Raw genomic sequence first — 20,185 nt, 5'->3', positions numbered from 1 at the left:
GTCTCTGTGCTCTCTTATTTCCATCTTTATAAGTAATTCTACCCTGAAATTGGGAAGACATTTCAGTTATGGTTTTGGCCACACGTTGGGTGATTTGGACATTGCTTCAAGCCCTGTGTCCTGACCGCTTTACTAGAATGGGCTTGGGGATCATTCCCTGAGGAGTGGCACCCGGTTATTTGACAACTGGAAAAGATGATGTGAACAGTACTTACTTCCTGGGGATAGATTTTCATGTGGGCTATGTGATCCCAGGGTCTTGGTTCCCTGGAAGTCATTCCCTCCAAATTCTCCAGTGGCGGAAGCACAATTTACTTCACTCTCTTCCGGGTAAAAAAATTTTTCTGAATAATGGAGAGTTAAATACTATTGCTGATCAACTAGCCTAGTATAATAAATCATACAAAGGTGGTCATATTATTATGGTTGCTGTTTGTTCTATACATTCAACATTATTGATTTAGTGCCTACCATACATCAGGCACAATTCTTGACACCAGTCATATGGTAGTGAACAAAATGGCCCAAGTTTCCTGCCCTCATAGAGCTTTATAATAGGCAGTATCATTATTCTGTGGAAGAATAAACACAACTCAGAGAGTTTCTGTGGCTTATGTCGCTACCATTAGGTGGTCATCAGTGTTTGGATTTAAACCCAAGACTTTTCTTAAAGCTAAGATTCCATTTATTTGTTTTGAAATGTGTAAATGATCCAGATTATGGGCAGAAACAATCACCTTCCATGGGAGAATATTTGTATAAGTATCATTTGAATTAAAAAAAGAAAGGAAGTCCCGGAACACGCTAGTGGAGCCGAAGATGGCGGCGGCAGCGGTGGCTGCAGCCGCGACCCCACCTGGGCTGAGGTGGAGGAGCCGCGGGCTCTGACCTCGCTCTGGCTCCGGTGCGCGCGGTGGAGCGTGTGCGAGGCCCCGCGCGTCGGGCAAGGGCGGCGGCGGCGACTCTGCGCCGCCCGGAGGAGCGCCCCGGCGGCGGCGCTGCTGCGGCTGAGGAGCGAGCCGGCTCCCGGCCTCCGCGTCCTCCTGCTCCCCGGGCCCCCCGCCTCCTCGGGGGGGCGGGCAGCGGCGGCGATGTTCTCGGTCCTCTCGTATGGGCGGCTGGTGGCCCGCGCCGTGCTCGGCGGCCTCTCGCAGACCGACCCCAGGGCCGGTGGCGGCGGTGGCGGTGACTACGAGCCGGTGACGGCCGGCTGCGGCTTCAGCAAAGACTTCCGCAAGGGCCTTCTCAAGAAGGGCGCGTACTACCGGGACGACGCGTGCTTCGTGGCCCGGCACCGCTCGGCAGACGCGCTCGGGGTTGCAGATGGTGAAGGAGGGTGGAGACACTATGGAGTTGATCCATCCCAGTTCTCAGGGACTTAATACGGACGGTTCGTCCCAAGTAATCCCATCGGAATCCTCACCACAAGCTACTGTGAGTTGCTGCAAAATAAAGTACCTTTGCTTGGTAGCAGTACTGCCTGCATCGTGGTGCTGGACAGAACTAGTCACCGCTTACACACAGCAAACCTGGGTGATTCAGGCTTTCTGGTTGTCAGGGGTGGTGAGGTTGTGCACCGATCAGATGAGCAGCAGCATTACTTCAACACTCCATTCCAGCTCTCAATTGCACCACCTGAAGCCGAAGGAGTCGTCCTGAGTGACAGCCCGGATGCTGCTGATAGCACATCTTTTGATGTCCAGTTAGGAGACATTATTCTGACGGCAACAGATGGACTTTTTGACAACATGCCTGATTATATGATTCTTCAGGAGCTAAAAAAAAAAAAAATTAAAGAATTCAAATTATGAAAGTATACAGTAGACGGCAAGAAGCTTTGCTGAGCAAGCCCATGAGCTGGCCTATGACCCAAATTATATGTCACCTTTTGCACAGTTTGCATGTGACAACGGATTGAATGCGAGAGGTGGAAAGCCTGATGACATCACCGTCCTTCTTTCAGTAGTGGCTGAGTATACAGACTGACTCGCCTAGGTGTCAACTCTGGCCTTTCCTTTCATCTTCCCAAATTCTCCCCTGCCATGTGTGCTGATCCTGCTGGCAGGACTGTTTCTTTGCCACTGATCTTGATGGCCAGTGATGTAAGCCTTTGCCTGTCTTTTTGAGACCTGGTTGAGATCTTTGTGGAGAACCACTACTGTCATTCACTAGCTCGTATCTGCCAGCAACTTTGAAGAGAATCAAGATTTGAAGATTGACCTTCACTTCTTACTGTCCTTTCTATGATGGAATGAAGGTTTTCAATGCCAGAATGGCTATTATGTTTTAAAAATGGTTTAAGTATTGAAAGTGAGTGAATTCAAAATTACAGTGTGTAAAAGGGATTTTAAAAGTCTAACACAAATTGTATGTTATGGTACATCTACTAGAAACATACATTATCATCAAAAGAAATGTTACACATGTACTATACAGTCTTTGTTATGATGATTGGTGTGGCTTTAAGTTTTCATTATAAACTCCTATTTTTCAGGGGCTTATAATTCTGCTCTAAAACATTGCTCTGGATTATGAAACCATCATCCCAGGAGCTTTTTTGTTAAAAATTGGAAGAAAAATTTAGTTTAGTTCTATGGATGCAAATATTTTTCTGGTTTTTAAAAGATGCTTAATTGTGCTCCTATGAGGAAAGTTCCGGCAGTTTATTGATAAGTCCAAATTATAGGCTTGTGGCCCCAAGGCTGCCTCCTCTGCAGGAGGCCTTGGGGAGCCTCCCTACCAGATTTTTTCAATGGAAATATTACCCAAGATTATAAAACTCCTCAAATCTTAGGAATTTTAATGTTATGGCTGAAATTCCTCCCAGCTTTCTGATAGGAGATCCCTATGTGGGAGCTCTAGGCCCACAGGCCTAATAGGTTGAGAGTGGACAGCTGTAACTTTGAATCTGGTTGGGTTTTGATGTTCATGCTACTCATAGTCTCCCTCTCAGAGCTTTCATTACTAGCCTTGCTTTCCGTAGAGCAGGCACCAAATTCAGGGAGTCCGTGTGAAAAGAGTACTGTGGGCAGTGGCAGCAGCACAAAAGCCCACGAGGAAAACTCCTGGTGATGATCTGACATTTGCATTTGCCCTACACAGAAATTTAGGGGTCCGAATCAAGCTTAATGTTTACAATTTCTGAATAGCCATCTTGCAGTGTATAGTTTCCTTATAAAACTACCCTGCATTCAGTTTTCCCTTTATCTGCAAGCTCAAACTTATTTTTAAGGTTTATGTACAAGTCAACTGCTGTAAAGATATATATTTTGGGGTCAGTTCTTTTCCTTCATTAACTTGGTGGTAGAAAAGTATATATACTTAGAAATCCTTAAATTAAAGCCATGTTTTATATATAAGTCAGGTAACATTGGTGTATAGATGAGAATGCAATTAAACCTGATGAGGATCTACTGGAGGAGAATACGGAAAGTGTCTTTCTCTAAAGGAGATACTTATTCACTGGTTTATTGCATCAAAACTTATGTTTGAGGTTACCTCAACTTGTTTTAAAAGATTTTTGTTTTGTGAATTTGTACTGTATATTTGAGTAACTGTCAAGCTTTTGTTTTATTTAAAATTGTTTAACATGTACCATGTACATGTCATTACTATATTTCAATGCATCATGCTTGTAACAGGCATTTCATTTATAATAAGGATGAGTTATTCATTTGTAAGCCGTTCAGTAATTTATCTACTATTCCTAAATTGGCATAATGTTAGATATCTATTTTGAATCACCTTTAATTACATGTCAGAATGCCTTAACTACCCTAACTTGACAAAACAGAATTCTTTGGTAGAAGAGATAGGGGACTGGGCAGGGAGGGCTGGGTGGAGTTACATTCTGTTTAAATAAAGAGTACCCATCGTGCTCCGATAAAACATGGAAGCGTGAGTGGCAAGTGGTGGGGTATTTATTTTGCACAAACTGTTTGCAGTCTCTGTGTATTTAAAAAGTAAAGAAAGTTGCATCCAGAAGGGTTTTGTTAGAAGGAATACATTTATATTTGGGCTGACAATTTCAGTTCTTTTGTTTGGGTTTTTAATTATTTCTGGTCAGAGGTATGTAGCCTTATGATCTGGATATATTTTGCATTAATTTTCCAATGCCTACATTTAATTCCTTGTAAGAGCAGTGCTGGTCAAGTCACTGGCTTTTCTCTGCTCTCATTTAACCCATCAAACACAATCTTTATAAAGCTAGGTTGGTGATGTTTTACATGACTCATTTAATCAACTTCGTCTTTTTTGAGAAATGACCATTAGAAATCGACAATGTTGGTGTTAGTGATATGAAAATAGTTGGAAAAGAATTTGAGTTTCACAATGGAGCTGACTTTGGACCTGGCCTATAGATTAGTGACACAGAATATTTTCTCACTTTTCTTTTTGCCCTGTCCTTTGTGTGTGACACAATTAATTTTATGACTGCCAGGGAGTGATCGGGGGGTGGTCAGTTGGAGTGCTGCTTAACAAGTAACACTCCTTCCACTCCCAGTAGTTGGAGGCTCTGCTGGACCCATACTGGAATTTTCCAGGTCACAGAACCTAAGTCTCTGTGGGGTGTGACTGTGATATACCACTTGTTGGGTCTGATTCTGAACTTGATGTGTGTTAATTGCATTTTAAATCAAGCAGAATAAAACACACACATTTGCCTCATGTAATGGACTTTTATAACAAAAAGAATTTGGATTTCTAATTTACAAATGGCAAATTATCCCTCTCTGGATGCATCAAAGACCAGTGAAGTTTATAGCTTTTCCATCTATATTTATAAAGCAATAATGTATTATAAAAATCAATATTTTTATCACATGCTTGAAATTTTTATTTTATTCTGTTTTAAAATGTGCACTCTAAACATATCAGAACCTTATTTCTTCCTGTGAACTTAAGCTGCCTGCACACAAAAAAAATTTCACTGATTGGATAATGCAGTAGAGTCCATTGGGCTCTTAAAAACTGAAAGAAGAAATGGGGGTAGGGGAGACAAGTTATTTGTCCTGAATTACTGTACTGGCTTGACATGGTTGATAGGTACTAAATCACAAAAGAATCCATTCCAGGTATGCATGTCTGGGGGGTGGGCTGTGTCTAGAGTAGAAACTAGATTTCAAGCTTTGCATGATAGGAGAGTGTCCTCTTCTAGCAGCTGCATTTGTTCCAGATAGAACAGTCGCCTTCAGGACCACCTTTAGTACCACCAACCTACCACATCGAGTAACAAGGCAGAATTGTGGGAATTCACGGAGTCAGTTTTGATCATTTTGGAGATTGTAAACAAGATTGGCTAGAGCTGTAAATGTTTGTACTTTTGAATAAGTTCATGGTTCCTTGTCACCTTATACCAGCTATCTTTGTTAGAAGCTATAGCATCCAATTTCCCTAGAAACTATCACATTTTTGCAGTTAACAAATTTCACAAGATCAAAAAAATCCCCCAAATCTGCTTATAAAATTGAAACTATGAAGTAGAAAAGCATTTAGATTCTATTCATTTAAAAAAATTCTTTGCAAAATTGAATTTCTCAACTAAAAAATGGCAGTGTCCATGTCAAAATTTTAACTGTTAGCAGGTAGTTTGTGGCAAAGATGGCTAAATACTGAAACAAATTTTAATTTGTGTATACTAATGAGCTGCTTTTTTCTGTTTAGACTATCATTTATTTGTCTTACCCAAGAGGCAATGACCTGAATTGGATGTCTGAAATATAACTTATGCAGGAATAGTTCTGTAAATACATTTAAATAAACTGTAAAGATATTTAATAAATATAGTATTTATACTAAAAAAAAAAAAGAAAGGAAGAACAAAATATTATTCAAATATTAGATTTGTTCCCGATTTTGGTCTTAACTAAAACAAATGAAAACTTTGGCACTGATTATCCTTTCTTTAACTATGGTGTGAATATTTGAAAAACAAAAGGAAAACTATTTTAGAGGATCTGCCAAATAATGGAAATGATGGGGACCAGTAAGCTCATGTCAGCCTGGGGGTGTCATCTACTTTACAAAGAATCTTGCTCACTAGTCAGTAATGAGCTGCTGAACCTCACAGGAAGCAGGTGTCATAGAAAGACCTTGCAGAGGAATTCAAAATACCATCATATTTGCCTAATATGATAGAATTTTCTGAGGGCCATAAAAATAAAATTAATATGAGAAAAATTGTCTCTCCACCCCAGGCATTTGCTAGAAACCAGAAAATATTTCTTTGGACTCAACAGTTGAAATAGGTCACTAGTTACTTAATAGGGACACGATGTTGTAAATACCCATGCTCTCTGACCTTCACAGCCTCCTGCTTTTCTAGAACAAAGATGGACTGGGATTAATTGATAATTAGGCCAGGGTTTTTCCTATCTTGGTAATGAATGTCCTGTCTCCTTGAGGGGCTGTTTGATACAATATCCTGTTCCCACATCTGAGGACGTGGAATAACACAGGAAAGCTTTCTGACAAGCCAAAAAAAAAAAAAAAAAAAAAGGTTATAATAGCCATAAGCTTATAATATTAAAAAGGATGAGTTTTTTTTTTTAAATGATTTCTGCTTTGGTCAGCACAATGCTTTAGTCTTCAAGAGGAGGGGGTTCCAGTTTTCAAGGTGAAAACAGAAAAACAAAGGGATAAGGAGAAGATCATATACTTTCCTTTGGCAGCTGGAAAAAATCAATTCTATTTCAACAATGCTTTAAAAACGTTCCTGTTTTGAAAATAAGGTCTAAAGCCATTTTAAGGTTTCATAGTGGCAATCTGAAAAATCTACTAAAGAAGACAAAAGTGTAATTTTAAAAAATATTTCATTTTCCATCATGAAATCCTATTTCTGCTTGATAGTAAATCATCTCATCAATTCCAGATTTCTGTTTATTGAGGAAATTTTGCAAGTTCTTTGTGCAACTGTTGTATGAGGGGCTTATGGACATGCAGAGGTGTTGAGGGGTGGAAAGGAGTCACTAGCCCGTGCCTTTGGCACCGTAATACCATGTTTCGACATTGTGATACCATTTTTCCACATTGACCCATGGCACAAACGTGTCCAGATCACCTTAGGCTGGTCAGTGTGGGTGTTCTCTCAGGTCCCTCTAATTCTTCTGGAATTGGCATCTACTTCAGAATATTGTTTGCCTTATAAATCACTGTTCTGTAATGCCAAGAGCATTGTCATTTTGGCCTGTCTGCCTTCCACCTTCCCCAAATGGCAGTTTGGTGTCCCTCCCTCCCTCTCTGCCTTCCTTCCTGGTTTTGTTTATTTATTGATTTGAGAGAGAGAGAAAGAGAGAGCACAAGCATGAGTGGGAGGAGGAGCAGAGGCAGAAGGAGAGTGAGAATCTTAAGCAGACACCAGGCTGAGCAAGGAGCCTGACGTGGGGCTCGATCCCATGAGCCTGAGATTATGACCCTAGATGAAACCAAGAGTCAAACGTTAAACCAACTGAAAAATCCAGGAACCCCTCTTATATTTCATTTGAGGGGTAGGCATGAATGGAGAAGTGAATAGGCATTCACTTGGAGCTCATTAGTCTTCCAATATCCTCAAGGCAGAATGCTTTGGGTCATTTTGTTGACCCATGGGAACATCCATAAAATGCTCCCAGAAGCTGCCTCACAGGGGAGAGGTTAACTGAGGTGATCCTGGAGGAAACATGTGGGCTTCTGAGGTGCTCAGTGCATAACTGCTACCCCTTTCCTTCTCATACAGTTATCTGTCAGGGGATCAGGAGCTAAAGCTCAGGTAGAATCTTGGGGTTAGAATGATCCTGATGTCTTCTCCATTCATAAACCGTATCTCATGGTGTTTCTGCAGCAAATATTCATGAAAAGCTTCAAGTTATTAGAAAAAAGGTTGCTAGAAAAATGCAGGATCATGAATGTGACAATAGTGCTACTTCGGTTTCATTCTGTCCATACCCTACAAATCTTTTCTTCTTCTCTTATCTTCTCCAGTGCATGGTTTGCCCCAGGTGCTGAGTGACAACTATATGATGTCCAGAACTAAATGTTATCTCAGTGAAGCTAGAGGCGATTTCATTAGTACAGAGTACTTCCAAAGAATGAAACAGTGGATGAATGTTCTTCGTGGAAATAATTTTTCTTAAACCAATGTATTGGAGGAAAATCTTTGTCACCTTGAATAAATGATAATTTGGTTGTTTGTGCTAATGCCATAGTCCTCCATACATAATGGTTCAGCCTTTGGAAGGGCTCAACAAAGAAGTGGCTGAATGGAGTAAGGAAATGGTAAAATTGATCAAAATTCATTCTTTTTTTTTTTTCAGGTAGCCCTATTTTATTTATTTATTTATTTATTTATTTATTTATTTAAAATTTCTTTTCAGCATAACAGAATTCATTGTTTTTGCACCACACCCAGTGCTCCATGTAATACGTGCCCTCCTTAATACCCACCACCTGGCTCTCCCAACTTCCCACTCCCCGCCCCTTCAAAACCCTAAGGTTGTTTTTCAGAGCCCATAGTCTCTCATGGTTCACCTCCCCCTCCAATTTCCCTCAACTCCCATCTCCTCTCCATCTCCTTATGTCCCCCATGTTATTTGTTATGCTCCACAAATAAGTGAAACCATATGATACTTGACTCTTTCTGCTTGACTTATTTTACTCAGCATAATCTCCTCCAGTCCCATCCATGTTGACACAAAAGTTGGGTATTCATCCTTTCTGATGGAGGCACAATACTCCATAGTGTATATGGACTACATCCTCCTTATCCTTTCGTCTGTTGAAGGGCATCTTGGTTCTTTCAACAGTTTGGTGACCATGGCCATTGCTGCTATAAACATTGGGGTACAGATGGCCCTTCTTTTTACTACATCTGTATCTTTGGGGTAAATACACAGGAGTGCAATTGCAGGGTCATAGGGAAGCTCTATTTTTAATTTCTTGAGGAACATCCACACTGTTCCTATTTTGTTGAAGATTATTTGACCATAGAGTTGAGGGTCCATATCTGGGCTCTCTACTCTGTCCCACTGGTCTATGTGTCTGTTTTTATGTCAGTATCATGCTGTCTTGGTGATTACAGCTTTGTAGTAAAGCTTGAAATCAGGTAACGTGATGCCACCAGTTTTACTCATGAAAGAAATTGAAGAAGTCACAAAAAGATGGAAGACCATTCCATGCTCTTGGATCAGAAGAATAAACATGGTTAAAATGTCTATACTGCCTAGAGCAATCTATACTTTTAATACCATTTCGATAAAAATTCCACTGGTGTTTTTCAAAGGGCTGGAGCAAATAATCCTAAAATTTGTATGGAATCAGAAGAGACCCCGAATTAATAAGGAAATCTTGAAAATAAAAATTCATTCTTACTCTAGATGTGATTTCTCTGGCTTTAGAGCTGTGGGGCAGTGGGAGAGCTGCCCACAGATCCCTGGAAAGGGCTTCCAGGAAGGCTTGTGGTGCATATCCTAGATGGAGAAGAAGCCATCTTGCCTCTATCACATTTTAGAGAATGACTGTATCCTCACAACTGCATGGAAACTGCTTACAATCTGTGTTTTTTATTTAATGGATTGATGAGATGTTGACATTTCATTTGTAAGATGATGACAGTCATCTGAACTTTTTCTTTGTGTCCCAAATGGCTGTTGTCATAAGCCATTTTATTCAATCCTTAAAAAAAAATAAATGACCATGTTCATCACCACTTCTTTCTATCTGACTACCAATTTATGCTGTCAGAAGGAAAGGTCTCTGAATAGTGTTACAGCCTCTCTGAAATTGGGGTGATATGTTTCTTCCTAGATGAGGGATCAAGTCCCATGACCCCCACAAAGCAGATGACTGTGCCTATGTACAGTCTTCAGTGGAGACCATCAGATAGCCAACAAACGGCTTGGGGATTATTCCTGTTTTTTTTTTTTTTTTTCCCAGTAGGTAGAATGTTTATAGAATACATACACAAAAAATTAACTGAGAATATGAATCATCCCTAGAAATTGTTGGGCAGCCACCAAGTTCCATGTTCATCCTGAACTGTCAATAAAACTGACTTGCATGTAGGATTGCTAAGAATATGAAAAGGTCATATAAAGAAGAGGGTACCCGTGACTTGGGTGAATGTGATAGCAGTGGCACCAAGCATTGACCAAGGAGGAAGTTGTGGGATGGATGAGTCATCTGGGTGCAAAATGGTGGCATTCAGTTGGTCTAGGTGTGTTGGAGGAGGATAGAGGGGACAGGGCAAGACATGTGGGAGCCTCTTCTTCCTCTGCATTGCTAGGACTTGTTGCTCACTTCTATATTCCCCCCCCACCACACATCTACCACTTCTGTTCTACTTGAATTCAATTTCCAAAATGAATGGCCCCAAAGTTGAGCTTTTCACCTGTGTTTAAGTCTGAATTTAGAGCAGGCTGTTATTTCAACTCAAGCTGATAAATGTCTTGTCAACTTACATGATAAAGAGTGGTTATAGGAGTGTACCGTCTATTTAAGATTCCAAAGAGGGAGGAATTTTGCTTTTAAACATTATTCTAGAACATTGCAGTATTTGGGAAAAAAAAAGAATATGTTTGTTTCTTTTTCCAATTTATTAGTCATACTGCACGGATAGAATTTTAGAATTTTCAAATGAAAAATAAGATTACTCGTGTCTTTTAACTGCTCAGGGGTCTGCTCTGAGTGCTGTGGGTTGATGCAAAATGACATAAGACAGTGCACTTGTGTCCAGGCCCAAGGACATCCCTCTTAAGGAAGCTAATATTGTGCATTTCCTTGCCGCATCTCAGTTCACAGTGAGGTATATCTGGAACACAAAGGACTAAGGATTGTTGATTATTAGAGCAATTAGCCTTTTTTCCCAATCACTGGTTGCCCAGTGGTGGCGTGCAGTGGCCCAGCCTGGTGCTCTCTGTGTCTCCTCGCCCTGCGGTCTGCTTCCTTTACAGAGTGGAGGGAACCACGGCAAGCCAGGGATGGTCTTTGCTGAAGTCAATTAAGATGGGGCTCTGGGGCAGCAGCCTATTTCCTTAAACAGAGCCTGCTCCCTCAAAAGGAACAGGAGGAAGTATTCAAAAACATTTTCCTAATGTTTCTCAAGCTTGCCTCTAATGGAATTGTCTGCTTGTTTCCAATGATGAATCAAAACACAGTAGTTTGTTTCCATATTATTACAGTGAAGATATTGAATATTCTTTATCTCTCCCTACACCTGGGGTGACATTAACAAGACTGGAATACTAGAAATTATTGAGCCATTTTTATTCCTACTAATAGCCCAGCAATTCCAATCAGCCTATAGGATGCTGGTTACTTTCAGCATTAAATTTATGTTACTTTCAAGTCAGGGTTGGAGCATCACATGATGGGAGGAGAAGAGAAAATTAGGGCAGAGAAGGAATAGGAAAAGAGGCTGGGGTGAAATGGAGCAGATTTACAAATGAGAATATTTGAGCTAAATATAATAGGGTACATTTGTACCCGTGGTTAATAATAGGCACAAAATTTTCAAGGACATTTCTTTTGCTAAAGGTTCTGTTGCCCGAATAAGCATGGTTCACATTTTATTTGGTTTTATGCAGCATTTATTAGATTTATTAGGATGCTTTCATATTTTCTAAACCCACTTTTAAAAATGGCTTTTTGGATCTCGTACACACACTCTATAGTGTGGTTGGGTATGTGTATGTATGACTGTAGGTATGCTTGTTTGTGTGTAGGTATGTGTATGCATGCATGGGTATCTGTGTGTAAGTTGGTGTGTATATGTGTAAATGCATGCATGTATATAAATGGGGGTGTAGGTGTGTAAGTGGGTGTGTCTGTGTGCTTATGTGTGTATGTGTTTATGCATGTGTATGTTCCTTATTTGTACTTGTATGTATTTGCATGCACGTTCATGCATATGTGAGTGTACTTGTGTAAGTAAGTGTGTTTGTGCGTATATGTGTGTCTGTAACTCTTTGTGACAAATGCGACAAATGTGACAGTTATTACAAAGGCAAAGTTTTTATGTTTGTGTTTTCAGAACACTGAATGTCAACTTCCTGCACCATGCTGACTGGCAGAAATTAAGTTGCAAAACATATGCTCTGAGTTATACATTGGACTAACAACATTCCATTTGTTGACAGCTCTTATTGAATTAAGTGTCATTTTTTTCTTGTTCTATCGGTTAAGTGGCTTCAGAAAGGTAAGTTTTCATTCTAGAAACCATACTAATTTGAACAGCATTATAGTTCAGGTTTGGAAAATACAGTAAATAGCTTTGTACTTAAAAGCTTTGTTGATATACTAAATTTATGTTTTCATTTACCTTGTTGTTGTTGTTGTTATTGTTGGAGGATTTATGTTAAGTGACACAGTTATTAGAGATAAAAAAAAATTATGCCATAGCTGCTGAAACTAGAACCAGGAAGAGTGCCCTGGACAGAGGTTGTGAGCTAAGAGAATGTCTTCAATGTTGTGATGCCTGCTGATGAATGTTTGAGGAATGGATTATATTTCTAGCTCCACAACTAATTACTTTGGGTGGCTGAGACATTCTAATTTGTATTTGTAAACCCAGAATGAATGAGTTGCAACTTAATTTTCCATAATTAATTGATTCTAAAATAATACATTGTGGGATGGAAAACAGTATGAGGCAAGGGGCAGTATGTACTTTTGTGAGCCCCATGTATGATGGGGAGGTGTCTCTTCTTTCAGATCCAGACTGACTATGTCCCTTGGTAGAAGGTTTATGGAGTGCAAGAAAAATTGAGCAAATACCACTGGATTTATTCATGTTCTGGTCTTTCTCAGAATTAACTTTTGCAGTGTTAAAACTATATGTGTGTTTTCTCCCTCATTGATTTCTGCTCTTATTTCTATTAATTTTTCCTTCCCTCTTCTTCTGGCTTAGCTGTTCTCCTTTGTGCTTACAAAGATGGATCAATGTAATCTACTGTGTTAACAGTCTAAGAAAAAACTAGATGATTATATGAAATGATGCAGAACAACCATTTCACAATAATCAACAGCAGGTCTGTCAACAACTAGGAATACAGGGTAATATCTTCAAGCTGATGAACAAGATCTACAAAAAGACCTGCAGATAACATCATACTTAATGGTAAAAGGCTGAGTATTTTCCCCATCTGATAAGGAACAGGGTGATGTCTGCCCTTACTACTCCCTGGGAGGACTACGGGTGAAACTGTGAATTCCACTGTTGTGTTACTCAGAACACGAGAATTGTGTTTAATTTGCAGCAATGTCAATCCTGTGGCTGCAAAAAATAGGTATTTTTTAAGGGTTATGTGGAAACCCCTCTGGTTCTCAGGCTGTCATCTGAGACTTAAAAGACCTGAGCATGTTCTTTTCTCTCTATAAAAATTTAATTACACTAAAAATTACTCATCCCACACTGCAGTCATCAATACTGCTGTACTAGTCAAGGGCAGCAGCCACTTGGGCTCCCAAAGTGTATGTGTCACTTGGTGCTTTTTAATCATTCAGCACAGATAATTAGTGTGGCTTGGTTAAATTTTATGCCCTGCATGCCATGGATTACTAGCACCTTGTCTTCAATGAGGTAGGAGCTCAGCACTGCACTGAGCCTGAAGGCACGAGAAAGCTAACTCACTGATCCCCTCTGTATGGGTCCATCTTCTGGAACTACTCTTGCTATCAAGTTGAGTGCTATCAGGAGAAAGAAACCATAGTTTTTAAACTTGGGAAACTATACAGAAGTATTAAGCTGGTATAGGAGTGTAATTCTAGAGGTGGAAGAAGAACCTTAAATGGTACTTTAGGGCTTACGGGAGAGGACCCAAGGAAGTACAAACTTGGAAGGGGAATCTGGGCTTTGTTGAATAAGATGCCGTTCTCCAAAGAAGACATACAAATGGCTAACAGACACATGAAAAAATGTTCATCATCATTAGGCATCAGGAAGATTCAAATCAAAACCACATCGAGAGGGGCTCCTGGTGGCTCAGAGGGTTAAAGCCTCTGCCTTCGGCTCAGGTCATGATCCCAGTGTCCTGGGATCAAGCCCCACATCTGGCTCTCTCCTTGGCGGGGATCCTGATTCCTCCCCTCTCTCTCTGCCTGCCTCTCTTCTTACTTGTGATCTCTCTCTGTCGAAAAAATAAATAAAATCTTTAAAAAAAAAACCCACCAAGATAGCACCTTACAGCAGTTAAAATGGCCAAAATTAACAAAACAGGAAATAACGTGTGTTGGAGAGGATGTGGAGAAAGGGGAACCTTCTAACACTGTTGCTGGAATGCCAGTTGGTGCAACCACTTTGTAAAACCGTGCAGCGATTCCTTAAGATATTAAAAATAGAGATTCCCTGTGACCCTGCAATTGCACTATTGCGTATTTACCCCAAAGATACAGACAGAGTGAAAAGAGGGACCTTCTGTACCCCAATGTTCATAGCAGCAATGGCCACAGTAGCCAAACTGTGGAAAGAGCCAAGCTGCCCTTCAACAGATGAATGGATAAGGACGATGTGATACATATATACAATGGAGTATTATGCCTCCATCAGAAAAGATGAATACCCAACTTTTATAGCAACATGGATGGGACTGGAGGAGATTATGCTAAGTGAAATAAGTCAAGCAGAGAGAGTCAGTTATCATATGGTTTTGCTTATTTGTGGAGCATAAGAAATAACACAGAGGACATTGGGAGATGGAGAAGTGAGTTGGGGGAAATTGAAGGGAGAGAAAAGCCATGAAAGACTGTAGACTCTGAGAAAGAAGCTGAGGGTGTTAGAGGGAGAGGGGTGGGTGGTTGGGTGAACCTGGTAGTGGGTATTAAGGAGGGCATGTATTGCATGGAGCACTGGGTGTGGTACATAAACAATGAATCTTGGAACACTGAAAAAAATACAAAAAATAAAGGTGTAGTTCCAGACCCCTAGATGGCAGAGGGGTTTGTGGGATCATCCCAGCTAGAGCTGGCCTCAAACCATGAGGAAAGCAGCAATAATTCTGGAGTCCCGGTGAGCTGAAGCTTGTAGGCACACATAACCAGGGAGATGGGGCACGACTGTAGGCACTGTTAGAGTTAGGCTGGTGAAAGAGCATACAATAACTGGGAGGGGCAACCCCTTCTTCTTGCAATGTCTCTTTAGAGCACTCCAGAGCACTCTACTGCCAAAGCTTACCATCATTCCCACTGGGAAGGAAAGTATTTATTTATTTAGTTATATAATTTATTTGTGTTTTTAACAGAGAAAGGGAGCACACAAGCAGGGTGACTCCCCACTGAGCAAGGAGCCTGATGCGGGGCTGGATCCCAGGACCCCAAGCCAAAGGCAGACATTAAATAGACTGGCCACCCAGGTACCCCACGACTGTCATCGTGATGGATTTAATTTGTGTTTCTTCTTCTTCTTTTTTAATTTCCTCCTCCTCCTCCTCCCCTTCTCCTCCTCCTCCTCCTCCTCCTCCTCCTCCTCCTCCTCCTCCTCCTCCTTCTTCTTCTTCTTCTTCTTTCTTCTCTATACTGTCAGTCTCCTAAGGTTTTGTCAAACTTGTTAGTGTTTTCTAAGAACCAATTTTTGGTTTCATTAATTATTTTTCTTATTATTTTATTTCTCTATTTTAATTATTTCTGCTCTAAACATTATTTATTTCCATCTGCTAGAATTTTACAAAAATTAACATATAATGTATTATTTGTTTCAGGGTACAGGTCTGTGATTCATCAGTCTTATGTAATTCACAGCACTCACCATAGCACATACCCTCCCCAATGTCCATCCCCCAGCCACCCATTACTCCTACCCCCCTTCACTCCAGGAACCCTTAGTTTGTTTCCTGAGACCAAGAGTCTTGTAAGGTTTGTCTCCCTCTCTGGTTTCATTTTGTTTCATTTTTCCCTACCTTCCCCTATGATCCTCTGTCTTATTTCTCAAATTCCTCAAATCAGTGAGAGCATATGATAATTGTTCCTCTCTCATTGACTTATTTTGCTTAGCATAATACCCTCTAGTTCCATCCACATCATTGGAAATAGTAATATTTCATTTTTGATGGCTGTATAATATCTGTGTGTGTATCTATCTATCTATATCTATATCATCTATATCTATATCTATCTATCTCTCTCTATATATATAACATGTTCTTTACCCATTCATCTGTTGATGGACATCTAGGCTCTTTCCATAGTTTGGCTATTGTGGACATTGCTGCTATAAACACGGGTGCATTTGCCCCTTCGGATCACTACATTTATATCTTTAGAGTAATATGAAGTAGTGCAATTTCTGGGTCATAAGGTAGCTCTATTTTCAATTTTTTTGAGGAAATTCCATGCTGTTTTCCAGAATGGCTGCACCACCTTGCATTCCCACCAATCGTGTAGGAGGGTTTCCCTTTTTCTGTGTCCTCACCGACACCTGACATTTCCTGACTTGTTAATTTTAGCAAGTGTGTGGTGTAGTTCCCTAAAGCTGAGTGATGTTGAGCACTTTTTCATGTTTCTGTTGGCAATCTGGATGTCTTCTTTGCTGAAATGTCTGTTCATGTCTTCTTCCCATTTCTTAATTGGATTACTTGTTCTGTAAGTGTTGAGTTTGTTAAGTTCTCTATAGATTTTGGATACAAGTCCTTTATCTAATACGCCATTTGCAAATATCTTCTCCCATTCTGTCAGTTATCTTTTGATTTTGTTTACTGTTTACTTTGCTGTGCAAAAGCTTTTGATCTTGATGAAGTCCCAATAGTTTATTTGTGCCCTTGCTTCCCTCGCATTTGGCTATGTTTCTAGGAAGAAGTTGCTGAGGTCAGAGAGGTTGCTGTCTGTGTTATTCTCAAGGATTTTTATGGATTCCTTCTCACATTGAAATATTTCATACATTTTGAGTCTATTTTTGTGGGTAGTATAAGGAAATGGTCCAGTTTCATTCTTCTGCATGTGGCTGTCCAATTTTCCCAATATCATTTGTTGAAGACACTGTCTTTTTTCCATTGGAGATTCTTTCCTGATTTGTCAAAGATTAGTTGACCTTAGAGTTGAAGGTCCATTCCTGGGCTCTCTATTCTGTTGCATTGATCGGTGTGTCTGTTTTTGTGCCAGTACCATACTGTCTTGAGGATTACAGCTTTGCAAGTGCAGAATTGTGATGCCACTGGCTTTGCTTTTCTTTTTCAATATTCCTCTGGCTACTTGGGGTCTTTTCTGGTTTCCTATAAATTTTAGGATTATTTGTTCCCATTTCTTTGAAAAAGGTTGATGGTATTTTGGTAGGGACTGCATTAAATGTGTAGATTTCTCTAGGTACCATAGACTTTTTCACAATATTTGTTCTTCCAATGCATGAGCATGGAACGTTTTCTATTTCTTTGCCTCGTCCTCAATTTCTTTCATGAGTATTTTGTACTTTTCTGGGTACAGATTCTTTGCCTCTTTGGTAAGATTTATTCCTAGGTATTCTTATGGTTTTGGGTGTAATTGTAAATGAGATAAACTCCTTAATTTCTCTTTCTTCTGTCTTGTTGTTGTTTAGAAATGCATCTGATTTCTCTGCATTGATTTTATATCCTGACACCTTGCTGAATTCCTGTATGAGTTCTAATAGTTTTGGGATGGAGTCTTTTGGGTTTTCCACATAAAGTATCATATCTGTGAAGAGTGAGAGGTTAGCCTCTTTGCAGATTCAGATGTCTTTTATTTCTTTTTGTTGTCTTATTGCTGAGTCTAGGACTTCTACTATTATGTTGAATAGTAGTGGTGATAGTAGACATCCCTGCCATGTCCCTGACCTTAGGGGAAAAGTTCTCAGTTTTTCCCTATTGAGGATGCTATTTGCTGTGGGTTTTTCATAGATGCCTTTATGATACTGCGGTATGTACCTTCTGTCCCTACAATGTGAAGAGCTTTGATCAAGAAAGGATGCTGTACTTTGTCAATGCTTTTTCTGCATCTATTGAGAGTATCATGTGGTTCTTGTTCTTTCTTTTATTAATGTATTGTTTCACATTGATTGATTTGTGGATGTTGAACCAGCCTTGCAGCCCAGGAATAAATACCACTTGGTTGTGGTGAATAATCCTTTTAATGTACTGTTGGAACCTACTGGCTAGTATTTTGGTGAGAATTTCTGCATCCATGTCCATTAGGGATATTGGTCTGTAATTCTCTTTTTTGATGGGGTCTTTTTCTGGTTCTAGGATCAAGGTAATTCTGGCCTCATAAAATGAGTTTGGACATTCTCCTTCCATTTCTATTTTTTTTTTTTTGGAACAGTTTCAGGAGAATAGACATTAATTCTCCTTTACATGTTTGGTAGAATTCCCCTGGGAAGCCGTCTGGCCCGTCTCCCATCTCTTGTTTGTTGGGAGATATTTGATTACTGCTTCAATCTACTTATTGGTTATAGGTCTGTTCATGTTTTCTATTTCTTCCTGGATCAGTCTGGGTAGTTTATATGTCTCTAAATGTATCCATTTCTTCCAGATGTCTAATTTGCTGACATGTAGTTGCTCATACTATGTTCTTATAATTGTTTGTATTTCTTTGGTATTGGTTGCGATCTCTCCTCTTTCCTTCATGACTTTATTAATTTGGGTCCTTTCTCTCTTCTTTTTGATAGGTCTGGCCAGGGGTTTATCAATCTTATTAATTCTTCCAAAGAACCAGCTCCTAGTTTCATTGATTTCTTCTACTATTCTTTTGGTTTCTATTTCATTGGTTTCTGCTCTGGTCTTTATTATGTCTCTTTTCCTGCTGGATTTAGGCTTTCTTTGCTGTTCTTTCTCCAGCTCTTTCAGGTGTAGGCTTAGGTTGTGTATTTGAGACCTTTTCCTATTTCTTGAGAAAGCCTTGTATTGCTATATACTTTCCTCTTAGGACCACCTTTGTTGTGTCCCACAGATTTTGAACAGTTGTGTTTCCATTTTCATTTGTTTCCACAATTTTTAAAAATATTTCTTTATTTTTTTAACGATTTTATTTATTTATTTGACAGAGAGAGATAGAGCACAGGTAGGCAGAGAGCCCGATATGGGACTTGATCCCAGGGCCCTGGTATCATGACCTAAGCCAAAGCAGAGGCATAACACACTGAGCCACCCAGGTGCCCCTAATACTTTTTTAATTTACTGGTTGACCCATTCATTCTTTAGTAGGATGCTCTTTAGCCTCCATGTATTTGAGTTCTTTCTAATTTCCCTCTTGTGATTGAGTTCAAGTTTCAAAGCTGTGGTCCGAAATTATGCAGGGAATGATCCCAATGTTTTGGTACCGGTTAAGACCTGATTTGTGACCCAGGATGTAATCTATTCTGGAGAATGTTCCATGTGCACTAGAGGAGAATGTGCATTCTATTGCTTTGGGATGGAGTGTTCTGAATATATCTGTGATGTCCATATGGTCCAGTGTGTCATTTAAAGCCTTTATTTCCTTGTTGATCTTTTGTGTAGATGATCTGTCCATTGCAGTGTGGGGGATTTTAACATCCCCTACTAGTATTGTATTATTGTGAATGTTTCTTTGATTATTTGATGATCTGTGAATGTATTTATTTGTTGTTAATTGGCTTATATAATTGGCTGATCCCATGTTGGGGACATAGATATTTAGAATTGTTAGAACTTCTTCTTGGACAGACCCTTTAAGCATGATATAGTGTCCTTCCTCATCTCTTATAGTCTTTGGTTTAAAATCTAATTTTTCTGACATGAAAGATTGCCACCCCAACTTTCTTTTGATGTCCACTGGCATGGGAAATGGTTTTTGACCTCTTCACTTTAAATCTGGAAGTGTCTTAGGGTAAAAAATGAGTTTCTTGCAGACAGCATATTGATGGATCTTGTTTTTTATCCATTCTGATACCCTGTGTCTTTTGATTAGGCATTTAGCCATTTACATTCAGGGTAACTATTGAACGATGTGAATTTAGTGCCATTGCCTGTAAAGTGACTGTTACTGTGTATGGTCTCTGTTCCTTTCTGGTCTATGTTTCTTTTAGGCTCTCTTTTTGTTTGGAGGATCCCTTTGAATATTTCCTGTAGGACTGGTTTGATGTTTGCAAATTCTTTTAGTTTTTATTTGTCCTGGAAGCTCTTTCTCTCTTCTCCTGTTTTCAATGAAATCCTAACTGAGTATAGTATTCTTGGTTGCATATTTTTCTCATGTAGTGCTCTGAATATATCATGCCAGTATTTATGGGCCTGCCAGTTCTCTGTGAATAGGTCTGCTG

At 39.8% G+C, this 20,185-nt stretch overlaps 1 pseudogene; it reads left to right on the top strand.

Moving 5' to 3' along the window:
• Positions 1-866: 866 nt before the first annotated feature.
• LOC131830340 (protein phosphatase PTC7 homolog) lies at positions 867-3,096 on the top strand (annotated as a pseudogene).
• The last annotated feature ends 17,089 nt before the right edge of the window (positions 3,097-20,185 follow it).

This window comes from Mustela lutreola, chromosome 4 (genome assembly GCF_030435805.1).
Source record: "Mustela lutreola isolate mMusLut2 chromosome 4, mMusLut2.pri, whole genome shotgun sequence".
NCBI classification, from domain to species: Eukaryota; Metazoa; Chordata; class Mammalia; order Carnivora; family Mustelidae; genus Mustela; species Mustela lutreola.
The sequence above is the reverse complement of the archived record's forward strand: the minus strand, read 5'-3'. Positions and strand labels throughout refer to the sequence as shown.